This window comes from Motacilla alba, chromosome 1, assembly GCF_015832195.1.
Source record: "Motacilla alba alba isolate MOTALB_02 chromosome 1, Motacilla_alba_V1.0_pri, whole genome shotgun sequence".
Taxonomy (NCBI): domain Eukaryota; kingdom Metazoa; phylum Chordata; class Aves; order Passeriformes; family Motacillidae; genus Motacilla; species Motacilla alba.
Genome location: NC_052016.1, coordinates 97,409,648 through 97,434,908, shown reverse-complemented (window position 1 = coordinate 97,434,908; position 25,261 = coordinate 97,409,648). Strand labels below are relative to the sequence as shown.

Genomic DNA, 25,261 nt, shown 5'->3' with positions numbered 1-25,261 from the left:
CGCCCCTGGGGATTCCCTTGCAGTCCTTCCTGTCAGTGCCATCACAGCTGCCGTTCAAAGCAGAGCCCAGGCCGCCAAAAGCTCACAGCAAATCTACGGCAATCAGAGCGAGACCTCCAAGCCAGACTGACTCAAGGTCAGGTAAAAAGTCACAATTGCAATGTTCAAATAAGACATTTTTCACTACGATGGTGGTGAAATGCTGGAACAGGTTGCCCATAGAGCTGGTAGCTGCCCTGACCCTGGAAAGATTCGAGGTCAGACTGGATGGGGCTCTGAGCAATTTGATGGAGTAGAAGATGTCCCTGCTCATCACAGGGACATTGGACTGGATGGCCTCTAAACGACCCTTCCCGCCCAAATTCTATGATAGTATTCAATGCCACCAAATAATACAGTCTGCTCTCAAACTATGAGAGGACAGAGAGCCATTTGTCTTCTCTTGAACTCACGGCAATATTTAAAGACAACTTTTTCAAAAGGGTTACTGCTACACCTGAGCCAGTCCTGGAGCAATGCCCTAGGATGAACCACATTGCTGAACTGACGGCCCCTCACTAGGAAGTGGTGGGAAACACCAGCTCCACTGCTAGACCCACTCTCTTTGCCGCATGTCCTCTCCTGGGGGCAGTGGCAGTGGCAGAGCTGACTGGAGCAGGAGCAGGCTGCAGGGACCCAAGTGCTGGCCATGAGCAGGTGGCACACCTGGCACTGCAGGACTGGAGTTGCAGCAGGTGATCAGAGGAAATATTTGATGTTAGGAGCTGCCAAAAGCTTCCCCTCCTCTAAAATGCTTATGAGAAACAGGAGAAAGGCTTGACCTTTCCACAAGAGTACTGCTGTTAAGAAGTAAGACAACATCCCTGCCATTCTGCCCAGCCTCCTCCTCCACAGTGCCCATGACAGGGGAAGACAAACAGGATGGCTACATAATGCCTAGCACAACTGGATGGTTCCTTGCAGCTGCATCCTGGTGTGCAGGGAGATGTTGCGTGGACAGCGCAGCCATGGGCCAAACTGACAGAGTCATCAAAGAAAGGTATGCCAGGGCACGAGCCCCATTTCAGGATCTCTGACTTAACACTACCTACATTGCTGTACCCGTCTCCTTTCTGACATAAGAGCACACTGGAGGAGGAAATACTGCTTCAGAGAAAAAAGTGATTTTAATTCCTGGGTAGGACTGTCATATCCCTTCTATTTCACTTACAGAAACTACAGATGCACTAAAATACCATCAAAAAAAATTTGCCATCCGTGGATACAACCCTGTTCCTAGGTTTCAGTAAAGAAGCACGCACTAGTCAGTACATTTCCAATGTTCTTCAAGTGCTTTGTTGCTTTAACAAGGCCTCTCTGTTATCCTCCTCTGGCAGGACAACAACAACTCTCAAGCTTTTTCAGTAATAAATAGAGGCTCTTAAAAATAATCTAGGTCAACCTTTCTTTATATTTAATGCATAGTGTTTCCAAAATAAGATCTGTTTTTCTCTGCAGGCACATCATAAAACATGATAAGGCATTTAAATAATCCATCAAATGGCCCAGCCCATGGTCATTTGAATTCTCTTTCATGAGCACCACTCTTTTCATTTCTCTTCGTGAAATTTCAGCTTCTTGATTGTGGAGCCTCTTTTCAGACTGCCAAGACCATTTTTAATTAATCTCCTGTATCCCTAAAGGTTTATCCAAGTCAAGGACATCCACAAACTTCATAAGCCAACTTTCAGCAGCAGCATCCAAGTCACTGATCAAGTTATTAAATGCAAGTGATAAAGGAGAGAATTCCTGCAAGGTGTGATCAGGCAGGTTCTGTTTAGGGAGATCCTGTTGGTGGCTCTGTGTCAAACCATCAATTCCTGTCCAAATGCTTCTTTTCACACAGCTGCACACCTCCCTTCCAGCAATTTCACCTAGACTGTTATTTCCAAACTGCAATATGCTTTCTTGAAACCAAACCCTGAGTCCACACTAATATGCCTTAAAAGGGCGTGATGAAGCAACAGGAGGAGGTAACAGCAGCACTCATGTGAACGGTCCACAACAAGAAGAGCAGCAAGAGAAGACAAGTGGATACACAGAAGAGAATTTGCAAGGCTTATGCTCCAACTAAGTCAATCACCATCACTCGAATTCTAAAGCCTCTTTCTCTTGTTTGCTTATGAAATTTTGTGTGAGACAGCACCAGCAGATACACCTAATTTATCTCCTCCTTTCTGTTTATAAAGCATGCTCATCTGCCAGACCTGGAAAACTGGCTGCTTTGAAACGATCTGTTCTTAGAAATCCATGTGGCTCTTTTAGTGCTGTATTATTCAGAAAGTGCTTTTATATTGACTGTTAGTTGCACTCATGACTTGCTCGGGTTCAAAGTTAGGTTGACTGAGCTTTAGTTCTCCAGCAGCCTATTTTTGTCACCGTTTTCAAATATAAAGACTGTGGGCAATCTTCTGGATGTCTTCTGGGGCCTCTTACATGAGCTCTGAAAAAGCATCCCTAACAGGTCTAACAGCAGTCTCTGAATCATCCAGTACTACTGCTGGCACAATGTGCACAGTATAAAGCCAAAATATTAGAGAAATTGTATCACACTACGTTTGACATTAATGTTATGAAAAGCATTCTTCCTCACCATTACTAATGTATATTATTATCTTTAAGGATTAAACAGGAAGAGTGGCAGCCAAGGGAAAATAAACAACATGCGACCATGAAGGTTATGTCTGTGGAATGGTACAAAAGGACCAAAAAGACAAATCTCTTGTGAGAAATTCTTTACACATTTCAGCCTGGATCTGGCTCCATTCACCTCCAGGGTTTCATTAACGTTCTCCCTTTTCCCTGGGGTTATGTGAAAGAGGAAATGAGATAACACCCAGTCGGTCCTTGTTACAGGCTCCAGCCCTTTGAACAGCACTCAGCAGTCACACTGACTAACACCATCGGTAGCTGCTTTCCTCCCACACTCGCTGGCAGGGGCCCAGGGATCTCCCCTCCCAGGCGTGCTGCCACCAACCCGGGGCCAGCTGGCCGCCGCTGGCCACCCTGCTTCCCTTCTGTCGCGGCTCCCTTCTGCTACTCACTGCTCCACCCATCAGGAGTCAGGAACACAAATGACTCCTTTCTCCCTCTCCTCCCAATGATACCAAGTAACTTGTGCTTGGCATTGTCTCACCAGGGCATTGCAAGGGCTTGCCCCACTCCCCAGCCTTCACAAAATGCAGGCAGTGGCTTGGCTTGTAAAGGAAGCCCTGCATCCACAGCACCCGCAGACATTAACTTCATCCTTGAATCTCAGAGCCAGCTCAGGCTCTGAAATGGATGAAGGATTCTCTGGATGAAGGATCAGCCAAGGTGATGTCTGTCTGAACTTGTCCACCTGGCCAGGGCTGGACCATAGGGTAGAAGAGACAGTTGGAGCATAAATGCCTGTCCCAACCTGAGGGAAAATGCACTCCAATGGATTTCATTCAAGTGCAGTTTGTTCAATGCTCAGACCAAGAAGCTGCACAGAATTATGTTATCTGTGGCAATCCTCCATGCAGCTATGAACTTCTGGATTACTGATCAATTGTAGCACTAAAAAAAAGTTCATAAAGAAGCACATTTAAGAACACTATTGGAGGAATAAATGTCGGCATCAGCAGAGGGAAAAACAAGTTATTACATACCAGACCAGTGAAGATGAGCTCAGTGAAACAACTTAATTGTTTGGAGGGGAATACAGTGAGTCACCTTTTAAAATTTCAAGTGTTCTCAGTACAATCTCTCACAAGACTCCAAAGTACTTTATAGACTCAGAAAGAGTCTGCAGGCTCTCCAATTCAAAAACCCCACCTATGAATAAGTGTTTGGATTATTGGACTTCCTTCACATTATTAGCTGGATCCCAGTTTGAAGAAATGTGCGTTCCAACATGAAACTGCCTTCAAGTTTTTTATTACATACTGGTTGGGCTATTTGCATATTTCTCAAGAAATAGATATTATTACCACATATGTGTGGCACTGACAACTTCTGTGCTCATCATTTGCCCTCCCACCTCATCCACCATGCTGCTCTCCTCTCCTGCCCTTCTCCCATCCTATTTTGGGAGACAGAGAAAATGAGCAGTGTAAAGACTTGTAAAAGAATTCATCTACTCCAAGCAGAAGAATGTTATAAGCAACTAGAAATGTATGCAACATTTATTTCTGAAGGTCATAATAGCCTGAACTACTTTTATTCAGACAGCCCTTCTAGTTCACATGTCTGTCTTGTGTATCACTGCAGTAATCCTCAAGAACTACTCCACCCCTTCAGGTCAAGAGCAGTGAGGTCATGGATCTCCAGAAATCACCCTTGTATATCATCCAGTTCCCCTTCTGTCACCCAGAGGGATTGCCAGTGCCTGCACACCCTCCCCTCCTTCCTCAGCACTCTCCTCTTCCCCCACAAATGGCTTATCCAGGGACTTTCTGTAAGGGTGCTCTTCCAGCAGCACAGCAGGAAGGTCCAGCATTATGTGCAGCAACACAGAGGCACAAGTGTGTGCTCCCTGTTGTAAGCAGCAAAAAGATACCGTTCAGAAGATAAAACCAAAACAACTTATCTGTAATTATTCACTGTAAAGATCTTGGTTTTGACCATACAAATATAAACTTTGGCATAACTTCTGCCAGGAACTGTGAAGAATTCCAGTTTGTAGGAAGTCAATGCACATATTGTACGTATTTTAAAGCTCTTGCTATTAATTCTGCCTTATGTGACAGTAGCTATGCAATAACCTTCCAAGCTGACACCAGCATCTTATTATTTTTTTCCTGAAAAATAAGGGCACTTACAGCAAAGCAGGGAAGTCTTATCTGCAAGATAAAGTAAGGTACTACTCCATTCTGCTCGCAGTAACAAAACCAATCATAAAGGGGAAACAAGAATATTTTTATTATAAATCACATTCAATCACCCTACTGCTTAGTACTGAATAATAAATTATAAATAATTAATTCAACATCAACACTTCTTTTGCTTGCAATTCCACCCGTGGAATATTACATATGCTTTAATTTCAGAATTGTATTCCTCTTGCAGCTTTACCTGATTTTGTTCTTTTTAGGAAGGAAGAAGGGGGTGTCAAGGCAGTTTGTCATTACTCAGATGACTAACTGCTTTACCTATCAGTCCTCCACTGGCTACTTACTTCTGCTATGTACAGATCTGACTCTCTAGTGTTTAAGCATCTCATGGTCCCTTACACTATTTGTCCTCAAGCACTCCTGTAAGACAAGGTGGTGTGGAACTCAGCTGGCAGCTCTGGAGCTGGGGCAGAGGCAACACCACTATCAAAGATTTGGGAGCAGGAGATGACGCAGCACAGGGGACCAAATCCTGCTCTGGACTTGCATCCTTTCCTCAGACCACATGAAGTCTGGAGATACACTCTAGCAGAAAGGCTGCGTAGTTAAAAATGAAAAGAAATGGAGCAGTTTAACTTGAACAAAAGGGAAGGATTTCAAGGCTCTCAAGCAAAGCCCTCATTAGCAGCACAGTGCCACCTCAGCTTTGGATTTGCAGCCTGTTTGCTGTCTGGGCTGAGGGTCTCTGGCATTTAAGAGCCAGATATGAAAGCACTGTCTGGGGACACAGCTAGACAGGAGATGTCCATCTGTCTGTCTGTCCCACTCCTTTTCCTCCTCCTTTCCCTGTGTTTTTTACACTAGGCAGTCTGAAGAGGGGGAATCGCTTCCCTTGCACCAGCGGCCAACTTGGGTGCTCCTATGTGGCCATTAAGACAAATTCATGCTCATAACTCCACACAGGGTGACACTGAAGAGTCACCTGAAGATAGTTCATATGTCATGGGGAGAAAGATCATGCTCCTGCAGCCCACCAGAGGTCATCCTCCAAAGAACCTTGGCAGGCTCCCGCATTTTCATTTTTGGAGAGGGCAGGGAAGCATTTCTCTAAGAGAAAAGGAGCGGCAGGACGGAAGGAATCCAGGCCTGGAGGCACAGTGGGGTGGATCAGTGGGAACACCGCTCTAATCACCTCATCTCCACATCTGCTGCACCCTGCCAGCCCTGACAATTATGGCACCACACTTACCACCTCTTGGCCTCAGTCACCCCACTGGCTGGCTGCGCCCCTTCCCCTTCACTTCACTTAACCGTCCTTGGTAAATGGGGCATCAGAAACAGGCATTTCACTTCAGGAGAAGAAAACAGCTCTTTTGCTTGCACTGGGAAACCAGCCAGTTCCCATTCAAATCAAAGGGAAAGGATCACGTGGATGCATTTCAATTAACTGCACTGGTGAGGCAGGCTGCAAACAGGCTTCCCTTTCAGCCAGACCCCTTCGTTTATGTCTTCTGTTGGGAAGGTGGCAGTGTATGCAGCCAACTTACGGGGGGGATTCATCTCATTACACAGTGTCTGAAAGCTGGGAGGAGGCCATATTTGCAGAGGGCTGAATATAGCAGGACCATAATCTGGGGGCAAATAAGGGGAAAAAAGAAAACCTATTTTCTGTCTGCTAGAGCTATGGTCTCCAAATTGTTTGATTGTGTACTTCTGTCAGACAAAAAAAAAAAAAAAATTAAGCTCGTATCCCCATTACAGGTACCTTTATTTATTTATAAATTATGTGCATACAGTTCCAACATCACACAAGGAGGCTGCAGGGGTTGAAGAGCTGGTTACAGCAGCTGTCATCTGCTCACTGGTACTGGCCCATCACACAGGCTCTTATGCCAGTACCACCGTCAAATACTCCAGGGCAACTTTCAGGTAGCATCAGTCTCAGGAAGGAAAAAGAAAACAAAAGGAAACATAACTAACTAAAAGAAAAACAGCACAAGGCTTCTTGCAAGCAAGAGTGTGTGCCATTTCTCAAGAATTTTTTTCCCTTAAAAGTAATTTTTATAGCGTCTGTGGACACACCCTTCATGAAAGAATGCAAGGAAAGAGCATTCACAGAGATTCTAAAGGCAACCTAAATACGGGTCACATATGCATATAAACAATCATGTTCAGATAAATAATTACTATCAAGGGTTACCCTTAACAATCAGAAAAAAACAGAGGTCTGAAGTCAGTACTAACCTGCAGTGGGTTTTTGGCACATCATTTGTGCTTCCTCTGACAATGGGCATTCCCATTTCAACTTTTATTTACTTCTAACTGCTATAAAAATAGCAAGTCATCAAGTAATGAAGTACACCAAATACTCAGCATATAAATAAGTAAAAAGATCAACAACATCAGGTGTGGGGTAAGATCCAGGTCATTTTTATTTGTGTGGAAAATGTGGCAAGCTTAGAAGAACAAGAGCAGTAACAGAACTAATATTACAGTTATATGCTTATTTTTTCTCTTAATTAATTCCCTTATGGTAAGTTACATGCTTATATTAACGATAGCAATAGATAAGGAAAATATAAGTCCTAGACAGACATTGCTTTAACCTGGAACTTCCACAGGCACTCAAAACGTATGAAATTATTTGAAAATAGTGTTGCCATGCAGCTCAAAAAAGCCTTATGCACATCTTTGAGAATAACCCTCACCACCCTAATTTGAGCATAAGACTTAGCAGAAGAAATGTAAATCCCCAGATATTGTGTCTAACAAAAAGTAGAAGTGAATTCTGTGTACTAAATATTCAAAAAGAAAGAAGTTACTAGCAAAATTGACTTTTCTGCTTTCTAAGTAATACAGATCTGCAAGGATGCCAAGCTATTTTGAACACAGCTCATAACAGAATTCATTCAAGACAGCAAAAAATTGCCAGCTTAAACCATCTTTATTTTACTACCATTTTTAGATCATGGTAATGCTAGTAACATACAATTACTAATGTTGATGCATTAAGAAAGTACCTCATGAATTTTAAGAAGTTTACTTGTCTATCAGACTCCTTTTTTTGGTAGCTCTGATTTGCTACTGAAAAATGAGGCATCAGTCCAACATAAAGAATAAGCCTGAGAGGAAAAAAAAGTCTTTGAATATTACTCCAAAAAATCCAATAGTTCTTTTGACAGAAAGAAAAAGAGGAAGAAAAGCATTTGCATCTGAATGCACATATGGAAAAACAATTTGGGTTCCTTCAGATTCGGGGAGGGAAAAATGCTGAGGAAGTTTTAATTTAAAAAAAAACAAAAAAAACCAACAACAAACCAGCCCAAGACAACCACACTCAGCAGCCAGGAGCTCGACCATAGGAGTTCAGCTCCTCACATCCCCTCAGCATCTCCTGAGTGCCCTGTTCTCTGCCTCAGCCCAGAGACCCCCCCATCACTGCCATGCTGTGAAATGCAAGCAGGGACAATCGGGAGCAAAGCAGAAGTTTTCTGTCATTTTTAGTTCCCCCATGACTGCGAACCAGGAAGAGACAGTCAGCCAGACTGGGGCCAAAGAAACCCACCAATTAATGCTGGTGTCTGCAACAACTAGAGATTTAATACACAAGAATTTACACCTCAACATGAGGAAGAACCTCTTTACACTCAGGGTGGCAGAGCACTGGAACAGGCTGCCCAAGGAGGTTGTGGAATCTCCCTCTCAGGAGACATTCAAAACCCACCTGGACACATTCCTGTGCCACCTGTTCTTGTTGACCCTGCCTTGGTAGGGGGGTTGGACAAAATGATCTCCAGAGATCCCTTCCAATCTTAAGAATTCCATGATTCTGTGATTTATGGGACACATTTATTACTCATTTTTGAGCTTTAAAATAAGGGGGGGCAGTTACAGAAATATGAAAAAGACACTACCCATGCTAACTACTTAAAATGAAACAAAAAGAGAAAACCAACAGCAACAACAACAAAAGGGTGAAAACAAGAATTCAGTAAAATATGTGATGTCAGGCATGTACTCTAATTTCAAATCTTATCTTTCAGGCTGGGCCTCTGGCTGTTCTTCACTGCCATTTCAAGTTACTTAAAACTTCTTGCAGTCATTGCAGATGAAGCATTTCAGATGGGATTTGCAGGGAATCTTCTTCCCACAGCAGGAAGTGGAGACAAAGGCAGCAATAGGCAGAGACAGTTTGGGTAGAAAAAGCTGATGCAGTAAGAGAGGACTTCAGATGATGGACGGTGGGAGGGAGGGGAAGGCAATTACCATAATTGGTATTCTGGAAGCCACAGCCCATAAAGGGAAACAATGAAGTTTCATCCTGTAAAGTCCCACCAAGTCTGAATATGTTCCAGATTTATTAGTGGTTAAGAGCAGACGCTTAAAAGAAAGCACAGGAATTCCAGTAAATGAATTCAAGACAGTAATAAAGCCAGAGAAGATGACATACACCAATATTATATGAAATACAATATGTGAAATGAAAGTGAGACTCAGGGGAGCACCTTCAAAAAAGTGGTTGGGGAAATGTTTCTGAACTTCTGCTGACATGAATGACAACAGCTTCAGATGCTCAGTGGTTCCCAAAATAGGACCTGTAACCCAGCCTTCTCTTCCTGGGTTCATTACAGAAAAAGAGCTTTTTAATTACCCAGATTTAAATAATCCTAAACCATTCTGTAGCTAAGACTTGAAATTAAATCATCTTTTCTCAAAAAAAAAAAACAAAACAAAACCTCAAAGTGGCCCAAAATTCCTTTAAATTCTGTTTTTCCCATGTCCATGACTTTCAGCCTATAAATGTCAAAAGCTATTAAAAATAAAATTAAAAATTAAATCAACCCTCAGTTTTAATCATTAGTGCCAGGAACCATGGAACAGCAACTATATAGTGGACGAGGCAAAAGGGAAGGAAGAAAGAGAAATTAAGAGAAAATTTTCTCGTTGTCAGAACAGCCGCAGGATTTCCCACTGAATTTCTTTCAGCTAGGGAAATCTTAATAAAAATGTTATTTGTATGTGGGCAAAGTACAATAGAAATGCATGGTTTTATTAAATTTTAAGGAATTAAGATAGGCCAACCCTGCCAAATGGCCCATACCTACCCAAAGGGAGGGATGAAAGTTACTGAGGGGACTGTGCTATGCTGCCATCACCTTCCAGACAGGAGCTGGAGGACAACACCCTGCTTTTGGGTTCAGAGCAACAGCCTCTACCCGGGGAGGAGGTGGCTTTATCTTCAAGCCGATCATTAATGTATGCTTTGACTGCTCAAAGGAATCTTCCCAAACACAGAACAATCCGTCCAATCAACCTAGAAGTGAGAGTATAAAAACAAAAGATTCATAAACCAGATACCACTAAGGAACAACAGGGGCTGTTTTTCCCTCATAAGGGAGGAGATGAAATGCCAGTTCAAGAGTACCTCATTGCTGATGCTCTTAAGAGCAACATGTTTGGGAAAGCAAAGGCTTCCCAAGCCTTTTGGTTGTGTGTGTTTGTTTTTAAGCTTTCTTTTTCCCAAACAAACAACAACAACAAAATCTGTATACCATTCCTGGCTTGCTCTCTGACCTTCAGCAAGTTGCCATCTCCTTGAAATCACAGTTCAGAGACACAGTTTACAGATAGCCTGTTTCACAGCTTCTTGGGTGGATCCAAACATGCTGCAGCAGGATGATGCTGAGTACCAGTCCACAGAAACTTTCTTACCCTGACCAGATGTTTTAAAAAAACAATTGTGGCAGGAAACCTGTCCTGCCATAAAACGTACCACCATGAAGTTACCTTTGGTCTTCCAACAGCTGGCATAAATTCTGTGCTGTGGGCTCTGCCCAATTAAACACAGACATCATTTGTGCCTGTGTCTGACCGTGTCTGTCCCACCAAGTGGCATCATACATAAGTGTAAGCTCAACCCTAAGCTGCACTTAAACTTACCAGTGTGCCCCTGAAAACTACCAACATTTTCATCTTTCAGAAAGTGGGACAGGAACCAGAGTTCCTTATAGCCCAAATGAAATCTGCCAGTACTGTTAAACGGAATATAACATATGTAAAAATGCTAGCCCCTTCTAAAAACCCCATTGCAGCCGTTATTCTTCTCTTTTTACTGGATTTTAGCAATCACTGTAGTTAAAGCACTCCCTCTCCCACCCCCTCAACTTTTGAGATGCTACAATGGGTATGTTGCAGTGTGAAAGTCCAATCATCTGTTTAATATCACATTTACTTGATACTGCAAGGGCAGCAAATCTGCTCTAACTAACATTGCCTTGCAACTATCCTCTTCAGAAACTGGCTTTTTCACAAGTGTTTATAAAGGAAAAGGAGATAATAAAAGGCAGCTCTAAGCAACCCCACCAGGTGCTCACCACTCAGCAGAAATCACCAGCATAAATTAATTAGAAATAAAAAAACCAAACAAACAAAAACAACAGTCAGAGAGACTATGATTTCAGCAACTTAATGGTACAGTTGTCCAAATCTGTTGTCCAAATGTACAGTTGTCCAAAATCAAATCTAGTTCATAGGGAAGAGGGGGATGATACCAAATTAACAGATATACTGTTTTTACCATTAAACTCCAGTGTGCTGTTCTTCATGTCACTGAAAAATACTTGTACAATGCCAGCTAAGACAAGAAACATTGAGCAAGCAGTATAAATTCTTAGAAACCACAGTGACTTAGATACTGTGTTATATTCACCTTCCTTTTTTAACCTCTTCAGTACTGAACAGCCTGCTCACAGGTGATTCAGAGCCCCACAGCTTGTGGGATGCATCATAAGTTATTAAAATCCTCTTGACCAAGCTGATGTATAAATGTCAACTTCCCTGCTGCTCTTTTATTCATGTGTATCATTCACTAACAACTACTACAAGGCACAGCATTTCTTCCCTGCTCTCTCTTTCTTGAATGGGTGTTCTCGCTTTGTCAAAATTTAACTAGTGCAGAACACCACCACACCTTGGGAGTGGACCAAGAGATCCCCAGAGGCAGAGCCTGGCTCTCAGGCAGGTGACCAGGAGCCCCACAATCCACAGTTCCATGGACACCAACCCCAGTCCAACCCCTACCCACTTGCAGCAGTAACTCCACTGCCAACCCAGAGCTCAGCTCCCTTTCATGAACACAACTCACTTGCTGTAAAATTCACACCTCAGAGGGGTGTGACTGAGGACTCAAAAAAGCCCCAGTGAACAGGAACCTCCTCCTTGCTTCCCCATCCATAACCACTTTGTTTGCACCAAAGAACAACATGCAGGCCACCACCAAGTGGCTACTGGGCTAAAAATGTAAATTAAGTGATACCAGTTAGCAAAATTCAAAGTTGCGTATTAACACTGGGTTAATACACAACTTTGTAACACTCCACTGCATAAGACTGAAACCAAACTCATCCGGGCTCTGACCCTAAGAGCGAGCAGATCTGTGGTGACGGTGGTTCACTGCTTTTCCAATTTTTGTTTTCTTTCACACATTTACATTTGCATGGCCAGTTGCCAAACCACGCAAACCCAATGGCAGTGAAAAAAAGGCATCACAGAGATCTGTTGAAAAATGCTGTAAGTAAAACTACATGGTTTTATATATATATGTTACAATGAAAATTTTTAATTAAATTCAGGTCATTTGTATTTAAAAAAAGCTGAAACAGCCTTAGTTAGTATTTATAAAAACAAGTATAAAGTATACAAAATAGGTATCAACTATTGTTGATACCCAGTTTATGACAACTTCAGCTGAAGACACTTATCCATAGGCACAGGGATATGACACTGGCCAGGCATGCTGGTGTCACATAATATGCTGGACCCATCTGTGTAATAACCAGCTGCTCCTCTTTAAATATGAGAAACAGAGATTAGGAAAATATCCTCATCTTACAAGGCTGACCTTACTGCACCATCCATGTAGAGCAAATTCAGAACAGTGATGCTTTTGTCCCTATACCTCAGACAAAGCAGCAAGGTTTCAAAGCTGACAGAACTAGTTTCCAAGTATTAGCAGGTATTTTGTCTTATTTGGCCACTGATGTTCCACTTATGGATCCTCAAGACTAAAACAAGCTCCAAAAAAATACGGCAGTGGAATTTCAACTGGCTTTGAGGAAAATTGGTTAAGACTTGCTGTCGTAACTGTATTAGTTTAACACTCTAACCTCCAGAATTTGCATGTTATCAGAAACTTTAAACAGTGAGAGGTCAAACATACGGTCATTTCTTCATCCCTAACAACATGCTGAAGGTATCAAACTGGTGCAGAATTCTCCATTTATACGCATACAGTCTTGAGGAATTGTCACAAAGCTTCATCAATCTATTTCTACTGAAGTTAATAACACACCCCCCTGCAGATTTGAAAGGAACTTGATTGTGAGGAGTCATGCAGGCAGTAACAATGCAGAGAGCTCTGGTGAAGCAAGCAGTAGCACCCTGGCCAGCTAGCTAGAACTGAGCTCAGTTTAGCTCTTCATAACTACTGAATAAGCCAACAATCTCTGACTTCAGCAGTTTCCTCTCTTCTCCCCCTGCACATAAGTTATGAGTGCAACTGGTTCACAGCACAGCATCATGCCTCTGTGATGAAGAGAAAGCCACTGCTGCAGTGCGGGTTGATGAAGCACTGAAGATGTGTGTCCTTTCTAAAAGTACGCATTTTTTAGCACAGAAAATGCATTATTTACAGAAGCAAAGAAACAGGATACACCTGAGCTATTAGGAAATCAAACATCATAGTATGCAGGTAAAAGGTAATAAAAAGATAAGGTAATATAAGATATAAGGTAATAAAAAATTATAAAGTGCATAAGAAAAAAAACTCTTCTGGTGTTGAGAAAAGATAGGAGAAGCAGAATTACCACCTGGTGAGGTGGCCAGGAATGCTTCCACACCCATGTTACTATGCAGGCTGCCAACTACTGCCTTGTGTTTGGATGCTCCCTGGTGCTGCTACATGCTTTCCTCAACTCCTTTGTTACTTACATGGAGCAAACTTTGCATGACAGTGCAGGAAGCCCATGAGGATGGACATGGCAGGAAGGTCTGTAACCTCTACCTCCCATCAAGCAACCTTTTGGGACTCCTCCCCTGGCTGAGCTGTGCCATGCCACACCATCAGCTCTGGTACGCAGCATCCTAATGAGGGGCAGGTGCAACTTCCCAGCATCCAAGACAAAAATGTCAAATGACCATTTGTGGAGGCAACAGGCACCAAAATACCCCTTACCACAGTGCTTTTGGTGCCACACCAGCATCTGCTAAGGTTTTAAAATCTTAATTCCTGATGGTGCATTTCTTGCCTTGGAAGAAAGACTTCAGAAGGGGCGCCCCATGTTTGTTTATATGCCTGACCAGGCAATTGCTAATAGTAATTTGGAGACAACTCCCTATTGCAACTCCTGCTTGTACACAATGAACAGAGTTAAGGAAAAATATATGACAGAATCGCTTAAAAAAATGTATTTTCTCCTGCTACTCTTCTTACCTGTGTGGTTGGTTTAAATATTTTATGTGCCAGATAGATGTATGTTACAAAAAAGCTTATAAAGAGAATACAGAACACACATGCACTCAACCCTCACAATAAGCCACAAACTGTGAGGGTGAACCCAGGTCCTGCTAACTGAGGACATGTGTTTTGCACTTGAGTTCTTGGCTTCAAGGAAATTAAAATTTAAACTCATAACTTGACCTGAGTGAACTCAGGAACTTAAGGGCTCTGCATGAGCATGAGGACTGTATTGTCTTCAGACTAAATAAATTAACTTGATTATTTTTACTGAGATATATTTCACTGTCTATCAATTTCTGAAAAGCAAGTATGTCCTTTCAAAACACTTTTAATGTTCACTTAAGATAAGAATACTTGAAATAAATATGATCTCCTTGTCCTCCCTGACTTCTTTTAATATCATAAGGAAAAAAGCATGGGAAAAAGTTTTCAGTTAATGCAATTCTTTTAATGCCCTCGCAACACTTCCACTTGACCACCAATTCAGCACCGAAACATGAAATATTGGATACTGACAGCACCAACGCTTCTGCCTTACTAAACTTTAAATCCACATGAACTTGATACTACAAGACTTCTGTGGTATAAAGAAAAGCATTTTTTAAACTATGGATTTCTTCACAATTAATTCAGGTAGACCCTGCCTTCCTGGGGTCTCCAAGAACATTACTATTTAAACCATGAACACACAGCTGATCTATTGTTCGTCTGCTTTTGACTTAGAACTAAGGCTCTGCTCATTTTGCATTTGCTTTCATGACAAAAGATTAATGATAAGTTAAAAAATCTGGACTCAGTAGCTTTTCACTACATTCCCCTCCCACTGTGGCAGGGACAACCAGCAAATACCTGGCAATGCAAACCAAAGAAAGAACATTACTCAATATGTAAGAGAAAAATCCTCTGCTTGACATTTGTACCATCAACACCCTCCATGCCTACACAGGCTGGACACCAGAAGACAGCTTTCAGTGGTGCAGTTCCTCCTCTGGGAGAACAGAGCCCTTCTTCCCACAGAAAACCTCCCACGCCACATTAGCACCACCTCAGCCACCCTAGTGATGGCTGTGATGGCTACAGCCACTCTGCTGGGCACACAGTGACTGAGATCCCAGCATCTGCCCTATCCCATCCCATCCCATCCCATCCCATCCCATCCCATCCCATCCCATCCCATCCCATCCCATACCATCCCATCCCATCCCATCCCATCCCATCCGTGAATTCTGGTGCTTGTTTTTGGGCATGCATGGAAGTAATACTGCTGCATGTTTTTAACTGTGTGCTATTGGGCTTAACAGAAAATCCATTATTGAAATCAAGCCACTACACAACTAAACATTACCAAAATCCATCAGGTAAAAATTATTAGACCACTTTTACCTCAGATGACACAAAATACTCATTATGTAATCCTGCCTTCATTGAGAATCTGTCCTGCCTGAAACTGCCCTGAAAAGACACCAATATCACGCAATGACATTAAACTTCTTAAGTGTCTCTTTCAAGTACAAGTTGACAAAGCTATTCATAAATTAATAAATAGCCCAAGGTGAGCAGAAATATTTCTCATGAAACCTGAGGAGTAATGCAATATTTACTGTTCCTGGATCCTTTGCCATTTTATCATCTGCTAGTAATTCTCCCAAGGGTGATGTCAAGGATCCTCTTAACTGTACTGTTTGCCCATCTCTGCATGGTAATGATAAAAATATTGATTTTCACATTTGTGACTCAGATGCAATTTGACACAAGAAGTCCAAATTATTTCCCCCTTGCAGTGCATCAGCAATCACAAGCACAGAGAGCTTCACTCTCATCAAAATGAAGCAGCCTCATTAATACATGACACTGGAAATAGTGCTTCATTTGCCCTGCACTTTTCAAAATGAAGGCCTGGTCCAGCAGCAGATTTTAATGCAGGTTGTGGAGGGGATAAGAGAATGGTTTGGAAGACAGGTCTGTCTTGGGCAGGGACATCTTCATCTTGATTGGATGGGTCTGAAGAGCAGCAGCTGCAGGGTGAGATTTCCCTCGGGTAAGAGCTGACACCAAGGAGAATCCCACCCTTCCTTGAGAATCCTGACACATGGAACACCCCACCACCCTTGAAAACCCTCAGATCCTCTCCAGATCCTGCTGGAGTGAAGTTTGATAATTCTTATCCTGCTTGTGACAATAAGGAAAACGTAGCTTTCAGTCTTAGACAAAGTTTGGAAATTTTGACCTTCAGGTTTACACCATGTGTAGTCACCAGCAATATTCCAGCCCTCCTCCCTCACTTCATCTCACTGCAAATCTATGGCACAACTCATCTCTCCACCACCCAAAGCTAAACCCCACATGGTGACCAGACAGCCCTGTGCCAGTGCCTGAAGACATCCAGTTTCCAGCACGGCATGAAGCGAGGCTGTATGAAGCCATTTCAGAAGGGACATCACTTGACCAGGATGCCAATGGAGAAGGGGAGCCTTTTCACTTTGAAAATTTTAACCGTGAGAGAATTCAACACAGGGGGATTCATCCCAGGGCTGCGAACCCTTTAGTTCCACGCCAGCCCAGACTGTCCTGCCTCTGTGAGTTTCTTGATTTTTTTTTTTTTTAATGTGTACCTGAAACAGTTCTTCAGTGTTTGAATGAGTAGGGAATCAGCCAAAAGAATAAGATGCACTGGCCTTTGGATTATTTCAATCAATCAACAAAAAACAGCTATTCTTGGATATGATTACAGAAATCACACTTCTTGGATGCACAATAGCAAATGAGCCCACTAAAGGGGCAAAAAGAGGTAGATGTTTTTCTGGGAGATAAGTACTTTCCTAAATAACACCTACTCCAAGGATCATATTTATACAACTATTTCAACAAACAAGACTTTTGAAAGTCCGCTATAATCCTCTAATGAGAAAAGATCAAAGAAACTAACAGGAAGGCCAGGATGCAATCAAAATATTTGATCAGTGAGCAGTTTTGCATCCAAGCCATAAACTCAAGGGCATTTCAGTGGAAGCTGTAGGAGGGGAAGCTGCAGTGAACACCTGGAGATTATGTGGTCATGGCAGATGGAGCCTCTTAGGGGAATCCTCACACCCCACTGCCATCCCTGCACAGGACACCACCAGCACCCACCATCCCTGGCTTCCCATCATTTTCAGTGCAGCTATGTTAAACAACCAAGGGTGGAAATTTTACTCGTTCTCCTAAATCCCACCACCTCCCCCGCTGAAGTTAAATATTTGGCCTTTGGTTTAAACTAAATGGATTTTTGTTTTTCCTTTCAGAGCGGTCTCACGATCTCCACGTGACCCCGGTGGGAGGACAGAGGGAGGCAGGGAGACCCCACCGTGCACTCAGAGCCCAGTGGGTGTCAGCCCACTCAGCAGCAGAGATGGGTGTAATAAGCTTTTAAATACTTCCTTTACCCCTTTTTTTAAGGAAAAAAGAACAAGGAAAAAGATGCTCCTATTTTCTGATTTTCCTCCTCACACCTTTTTTTTTTAATACATACTTAGCAAACATTAAACAACTACATATTTGGATGTAACTCAAGGTAAACAATAGCTTTGATAGTTTAATTTTGGGGAAAAAAAAGCAAATTCTCACTTTCTTGAAAGGCTTTGCTTTTACTTATTTGTATATTCCCTAGGTTATCAGCACATTTCCCTTTGCTTTTCTGAGAGCAATATACATGTCCTTGTAACCAGAGAAGTATGGGAAATTCTGGAAACATCCAACTGTGTATAAACACTTAAAGTTCAGACACTCTAATACAAAACAAGTACCTCTCTGAAACAAACTTCTCCAGATGTTTTAACATATTTTTATATATAGATAGATATATATAAAAGATGTGACTCAGGCACAGAAAGCCAAAAGAATGTTCTCATTTCCTGAGACTGGCTAACAAAAAGGAAAAAAATGTGAATGAAGGAACAAAGATTCAAAAGTCAGCTTTTTCTTAACAGCAGCAGCATTAAAATGCTCCATTTCAAATCCTTTTTCATATAATCAGAATATTGCCTCTGTCTTACAACTGCATAGACTCACAAAAGGAAGCACAGAAAGGAGAAAAAAATGTTTTCTGGGTTTTTTAAAGTACTACAGAAATGTCTCATTAGAGAAGTGCCTGTCCTTTTTTCAGTTCCAGTGAAGCTGATCAACACCTCCCAACAAGCCCCCCTCCCACAGCCTGCCTTGTCCCCAGGACACAGGGGTTGAGAGAAAGCCAGCAGCCACGTGTGCTGTGCCTGCCCCACAGCTCTGTCTCTGCATGGCAGAGCTCAGCCTGCAACAGCTCACAGCATATCTTGTTCCATTTTTTTTTTTCTGATAGTACAAGCGGGTACAAACAGCATCCAGTTCCTCTGGGACCTGAAAGCAACGGGTGAAGAAAGCCCATGGGCATCTCCAGATCATGAAGTGTTGTCATACCAACACTTGTCAGGTAGATTTAAACAGGCATCAAGATGTCTCACTGTTCTCTGTGCCTTTTCTAACCACAAACTACATGTCGGGGGTAGGACACGAGATATCCTTCCTCTGAATCCTTTGAAGGTGAATTTCTGCAAACCAATTCAGTGAGAATGGTGACAAAACCACTGCCGGGGTGGTTTCCCTTCAGGCAGGGCAGTAGGAGGGGACAGCAAGCTGCAGAGAGAACACACTCAAGTGAACTTTCTACAACAGAAAGCAAAACTGCCCAGACAATCCTTCCGCAACACCTGCGGGCAGGTAGGTGATCCTTCTTCCAGTGCAACAGAGCATGGACTCCCAACCCTGACATCACACCCAGGGCAGCCACAAGCAGTCCCCAGACCACCACCAAACACTGCTCCCTCCTTCTTCAAATCCCCAACACCTTGTCACAAAATTCCACTCTTCTCACCGCTCTGTGCCAAAATGGGTATTGCCACCTTTCCCAAGTTCTTTCCCGCGGACATCACTGCCCCCCACAAGATCAAGGAATCGATCCAGACTGAGACAAAATCAGTTTTAAATCTGTGTATCTCCCAATCTCCCTCACCATAGGTTTTCAGCTGGCTCAGGTCCCTGGTGCTAGCACAAGAAATGTTGGGGGACAGGAATGAGTGGGTCATCCCAGGCAGCTGTAGCACAACCACACGATTAATTAAAACATCTCTGTAACCATCACTGCCCATGGGAAGAGCAGCTGCCCTGGCATGGCCCATAGATGATCTGTCCTGTATCATAACACTGGCCAGAACTGGGTCTGGGAGACAGCCATTGCCAAGTGAATCTCAGCCCACTCAGCAGACCCTAGCAAAAATAAGTTACTTAATACAGCACAAATGTCCATCTCTCTGCCGTGAAACACAAGTCTGTCCTGCTACCAACACAGTTCAGAAGAGAACATATGCAAAGCTCAGCAATATGTGCCTATTTGCAAGCATTTCCTCACGAAAACCAGAGAGTTTTGCAAGCAGAGCCTGCTCTGCCAATTCAGCCTTGAATCCACAGGGGCCTTCCCCTAGCAGTGCTAGTGGCACCCCCTGCTCCCCTGCCTGCCAAGTGTATTCTTCATTCCCAAATCAGAGGTGGAGTGTGCCAGGAGACGCCACAGGAGGACTCGGGGATGCTGTGGTTCTGCGAGGCAGAAGGCTGACAGCCAGTTCCTTGCCCTGGCCAGGCAGCACCCAGCCCTGGTGGGGATGGCCAGACCCTCACAAAAGAGTCCTTGCAAAGTATCAAGGTCCCTTTTTTCCCCTCCCAGGGTGGATTTGAAACTAATTCTCTGCGTGGTTCCCTCTCCCCACATCAATCCCACATCTGCTGAATGTCAGTGTAGGGTCTGGACTGAAGCCAGTTTGCCATGTTGTTGCCTCCCAAATATTTGCAGGCATTACTGCACTGCTTTGCTGTGGTCTTTCCCAGTGCCCCCAACTACAATAAAACAACATATTCATACAGAAAACCCTTTTAATTTTGAGCACAAGGGCTACTCCATGTTGCTCTGGCCACCCAGGAAATGTTCATAAAGTCATTACAATGCCTTAGCTCCCCAGATGATCCACACCAATTCCCCACCCATGATGCAAGAAACATCCCCCCCTGGTTTTAACTGTACTCTTCACACCAGTTTAGGTTTTACTCAACAACATCCACCAGTGTGTTCTCAGTTCTTCAAACTATTTAATGCAACCAGTGTTTGGAACAACCCTTGATCCACATGATTAAGGACCCACCTTCTCACTAAATTCTACAGAAGTGGCTGGTAAGGTTTTTTAATAAATCAAAAAGCGATGAAAAGAAGGATCGTCCAAGCTGGAATACAAGAACTTATCATTTAACATATAAAGAAAAGCAATCAATATGAAAAATGCAGAGCATAAAACCTCCTCCTGGGTGCCAACCATGTTATAATGCTATTTTTCATGCACTGTAGGGCGCTCCAGACTATGCCATTTTGGCAGAGGAACATGGTTTCAGGCTGTAGAGGAGGTCCACTTTGTCCATAGTTTGTCACTGGCCACACCATCAGCTTCTGGCATCCTGCATATTGCTGACAGCCTCCAGATGCTGAGACAAATTCAGCAAACTGTCTGACATAAAGAGTTGCTATGGTACACAAAACCAGAGTAATTACAAGGAAATTACAGTACCCTGACTTTTTTCCCCCCTGCTTCTATCTGCTTAAAAAACAGAAGTCAGCATTTTCATAAAGACTTCCACACCACAGGAAGGAAAATGCTGAAATAATTGCAAAGAAGCATCCTAATTGGAAGAAAAATATTAACCCCAGGGCACAGTCCCTTGCTACATTTTCCCTAATTGTCAGGCTGAATTAGGACCTTTCACCCTTTCTGCCCTGACAGCAGCACTTCTGCACAGGCTGTTGAGGGTGACGTGCTCTCTAGCACATCCCAATATGACAAGAACAGCAAACCACATACACGGCTGCTTGGTTCACACTAGGCAGAGCTTAGACAAGGGGAGGCTTTGGCTGTGAAAATGTGACCATCAGTTTCATTTTCCTTGTCATCAGCGCTTGCCATCATGGAAAAGCCTGACGTGAGTAATTTCCCCACTGACTATCAAGCTGCTTTTAGCACAGCTAATAATTAAAGCTTCCCTATATTGAAAATAAATGAGAGATTGCATTATGCTACAGAGTGAAAAACTTTTGAACTGGGCTTTGGAGGAGAACAAAGCACAGACAAATCAGGATGTGTAACCTAACACACAGCATGAAGCCACAATTGCAGGAGCTGAAAAGATTGCCTTAAGTGCTCCAATAATAAATATTTCACTGCAACTTGAAAAAGAATTTGTTAACTGTGCAAACCACCATCTGTGTATTGCAGACCATTAATGGTTCCCCTGCAGTAACTGTATGGAGCAAGTTCTAAGAAAAAGACCTGTGCACTACAACTGAGACTAAACTGCAGCACCACATTTAGCTTCTTATTTAGAATCCCCTATCAGAGCCAGTAACACCATGAAGTGTCCCCATTTTTCAGCTTCACAGTCTACAGTGGAATAAGAGAACTCTAAATCCGATGAGTCTGTACCAGTTTTTCAAGTGTTGTTATACTTGGAGTAAAGAGGACTTGGCTTTTTCCAGTATTTTGCTGCATGCTGGCCTGTATTTCTTGCTACAAAGAAAAACTCTGTTTGTTCTAGGAAACTACAAAAGCTTAAGATAATAATGGCTCTGAATGGAGAAGCTAATGTTTTTCTCTGAACCACATATGAAACTTATTCCAATGATAACACATCAAGACGAGTTCAGCACAACCAGCTGAAAAAGCTGCCCACAAAACTCAGAGGACATTTATAAAGCAAGCAGGCATTGCCACAAGAAGCTATCAGCCCCAGGCAGCACACCAAGCAATCCTGAACAGCCCACTAGTACCCAGCATCGACCCACTGCGCATCCCTCCTTACCCAAATCCTCTCTTCCAGGACAGAGTCTGGTCTCCCAGCGAGATTCTGAGTGAGAAAGCTGTGCCTCAGGAACACAGCACCAGCCTCCAAGTTCCTCTAATTGCAAAACAAAAGCCATAGGAGTGACTCAAGTTCAAAAAGCCTCCATAAAACAAAGAAGGGGGAAAAAAAAAGTTAAAAAGAAGAGTATTTCCTTGTGCATACCTGCTGACCAGATGTCTGGTGCTTTTCCGTGTACCAAATCTAGAGAGACCTCAGATCATTCTTTCCTTTTTTGTTTTCTTCACCAAAACTCAGATTACTTAAACTCTCTAAATCAGACCCAAAAATTAAGATACAAAACCCTTTAGGAATTTCAGCTTGTGGAGGCCTTTGAGATCACATTACATTTTGTCAAAAAGTAGGTTTGAATGAAATAGTCACATATTTAGTGGGTTTTTTAAACCAAATAATCAAAACAAGAAAACACACCAATTTCTAATTTTCCCTCCTTGCATTTTACAAAATCAAAATGCATCTTCCAAGAGCCCTACACCTTTGTTTTGACTTCAGTGGACTGGAATTGTCTATAGAAAACCCCCTTAGCCGGACAGCTTGGAGCTCTTCCGAAGGAGCTGACTCCACAGCCTCTCACCACTGTGCCACCCTGCCAGATGAGCAGCCCTGCTGTCCTGGCTGGCACCTCCCTCTGCTCCCTCGAGCCAAGCTTCTGTGACAGTGAACCACACAGCACCTCCACTTCCCTGACCACAGCACAGCCCCTTGTCCTCCATACAACCATTCACCCCAAAAGAATGGTGAGAGGAACAGAGCAAGCCAGCCAGTTTAGCCCAGGGGCCCCACTTCCAGCCTTTACTGGGCAAACAGTTTTTATTCGGGGCACACCAGCAGCAGCAGGACTCCAGGCTGACTCTCAGCCACGGGAGGATTTGCTCGGCCAGGAGGCAGCACGATTGCTCCTGCTGCTGTGAAAGGATGCTTGAGCCACCAGCTGTACCCTGGATGGCTCTGCTGCCACCAGTGTTTCCTGGGATGTGCTGGCCAGCTGCATGCTGCTGCAGGTAACCTCCCTGCTACTCCACCTCTGCAAGTTTCTGCAAGCGGGGGCTCTAGTCTGACTTTGTCCCAAAATCTCTCACTGTGCCAGGGGTGTAGCTTAGCTCATATCCTCGGAAGCGTGTACCAGCAGGGCAGCTGGCCCGCTCCCTGACAACTTCAGCAGAACAGATGCCAAATATGCAATTGCTGTTTACCTGGCCAAAGAGGCGGCTCAGCCGGAGCACCTGTGTGGGGCTGAAAGACACAACTGCAGTCGCGACCGACTGACGCTGGCAGCTCAAATACTGACTACTCGGCCACTTTCAGGAATGCAGAAAGAATCCTGGCCTGGAAGCATCTACCACCCACTACGAAAGCAAGTGGCCGTTGGAACATCTGAAGAAAAAAGAGTTACCCACAATACATATGGACACCCGAATCACATTATCATGCTTTTCTAAGCATGTGGCTGCACTGCAGCTGGAGCGAAAGCTGGTCAAGGCTGGTGAGATCCTGCCCAGGACATCAGGGTACTGACCCTGGCAGCAGAGCTGGCTCACCTCGCTCAGGATGGCACCTCTGTAGCCCAAACTCAGCCTGACTTTGCAACCGCCACAGCTATTCTCCAAAGGTATGGCGGAGAGCTGGAGGAGCCTGCAGGAGAAGTCGGGTGCGGGAAAGATAAGGCAGTCTTTAGACAGGCTAAAGTTTGTGTGCCAGCAGCTGTCCTGCACCTGCAGTCCAAGGCAGCTACAAAATCACTCTTTTTCCTTCCCTCAGCTCCTGGTTTTGACATATTAGCACAACACTTTGCCAAGTGCTTTAATTAGGGCCATTTCTTCCCAAGAAAAAACTGCACAGGGCGAGGCTTTGAAACGCTGAGCAATGAGCAGAGCAGCCTTTGCTTTCCGTAGTCCACCCCACCAACCTGTCCCCAAGATGGGGCTGCTCGCTAATTGTGGGATATGCATACAACATCACGAATCTCACCACATCCACACCCGAGGATATTTAGAATGATGCTTTTAACAGAGCCACCACTGGCCCCGGACCGGGCGCCTTTTAAACATGCACTGGGCATCAGACCGCGCTCACGCCGCTCCCGGGACGTGCGAGCCGCAGTTCTGGGTGTTTTTCCCGATCGCTGCAACAAGGGCTCAGGGCCCGCCCTAGCGCTCCGAGCGAGCGCCTAACGCCGACGAGGGGATTGCGGAGAGAAGGGATTCCGTGCCCCTCGCTGCGGCTCCCGGGGCTGCCGGGACGGGGAAAAGTTTCCCCGTGGAACGCACGCTTCACAGGGGGAACAGCAGAGACACCCTGCACGGCTGCGGGCCCCCCGTCCCCTCGGCGGGACTCCAGCCCGGCCCCGCCGGCGCCCGCGGGAGCAGCGGGAAAGCGCCTTTCCCGGGCAGCAGCCGGTGACAGCGGCCCGGCCGAGACAAAGCGCCGCCCTCGGCAGCCGCCCGCCGCGGGAGGCGGGACGGGACGGCGCGGGCGGCCCCTGCGCCTCTCCTACCTGGTGCAGTTGATCCCCGCCGCCGCCGCCGCCACCCCCAGCATCCCGGCGGCCGCCGCTCCCGCCGCTCCCGCCAAGCGCTGCCCACCGGCGGCGGGCGGGGCCTGGCCGGGCCGCGGCAATGGCGCTGGGCGGCCCCGCCGCACCGCCACCCGCCGCCGCCGGGGGGCGCGCTCCGCCCGCGCCGCGCCGCGCTGCGCCCCCGCGCGGGGAAAGAGGGCAGGCACAGCGGGACACGGGATCCCACCGCTCCCGGCCGGGAAAGAGGGCAGGCACAGCGGGACACGGGATCCCACCGCTCCCGGCCGGGAAAGAGGGCAGGCACAGCGGGACACGGGATCCCCTGACCGGGAAAGAGGGCAGGCACAGCGGGACACGGGATCCCACCCCTCCCGGCCGGGAAAGAGGGCAGGCACAGCGGGACATGGGATTCCCCGGCCGGGAAAGAGG

At 44.7% G+C, this 25,261-nt stretch overlaps 1 protein-coding gene across 1 annotated transcript in view; it reads right to left on the bottom strand.

Moving 5' to 3' along the window:
- Window positions 1–24,488, bottom strand: part of LIMS1 (LIM zinc finger domain containing 1) — a 68,149-nt gene extending 43,661 nt beyond the window's left edge. The window contains exons 1-2 of the mRNA XM_038130156.1: window positions 22,462–24,488; window positions 22,258–22,353 (exon numbers count right to left, since the gene is read on the bottom strand). The gene's annotated coding sequence lies outside the window, so the exon portion shown is untranslated. The remainder of the gene's footprint in view (window positions 1–22,257; window positions 22,354–22,461) is intronic.
- Between the last annotated feature and the right edge of the window lie 773 nt (window positions 24,489–25,261).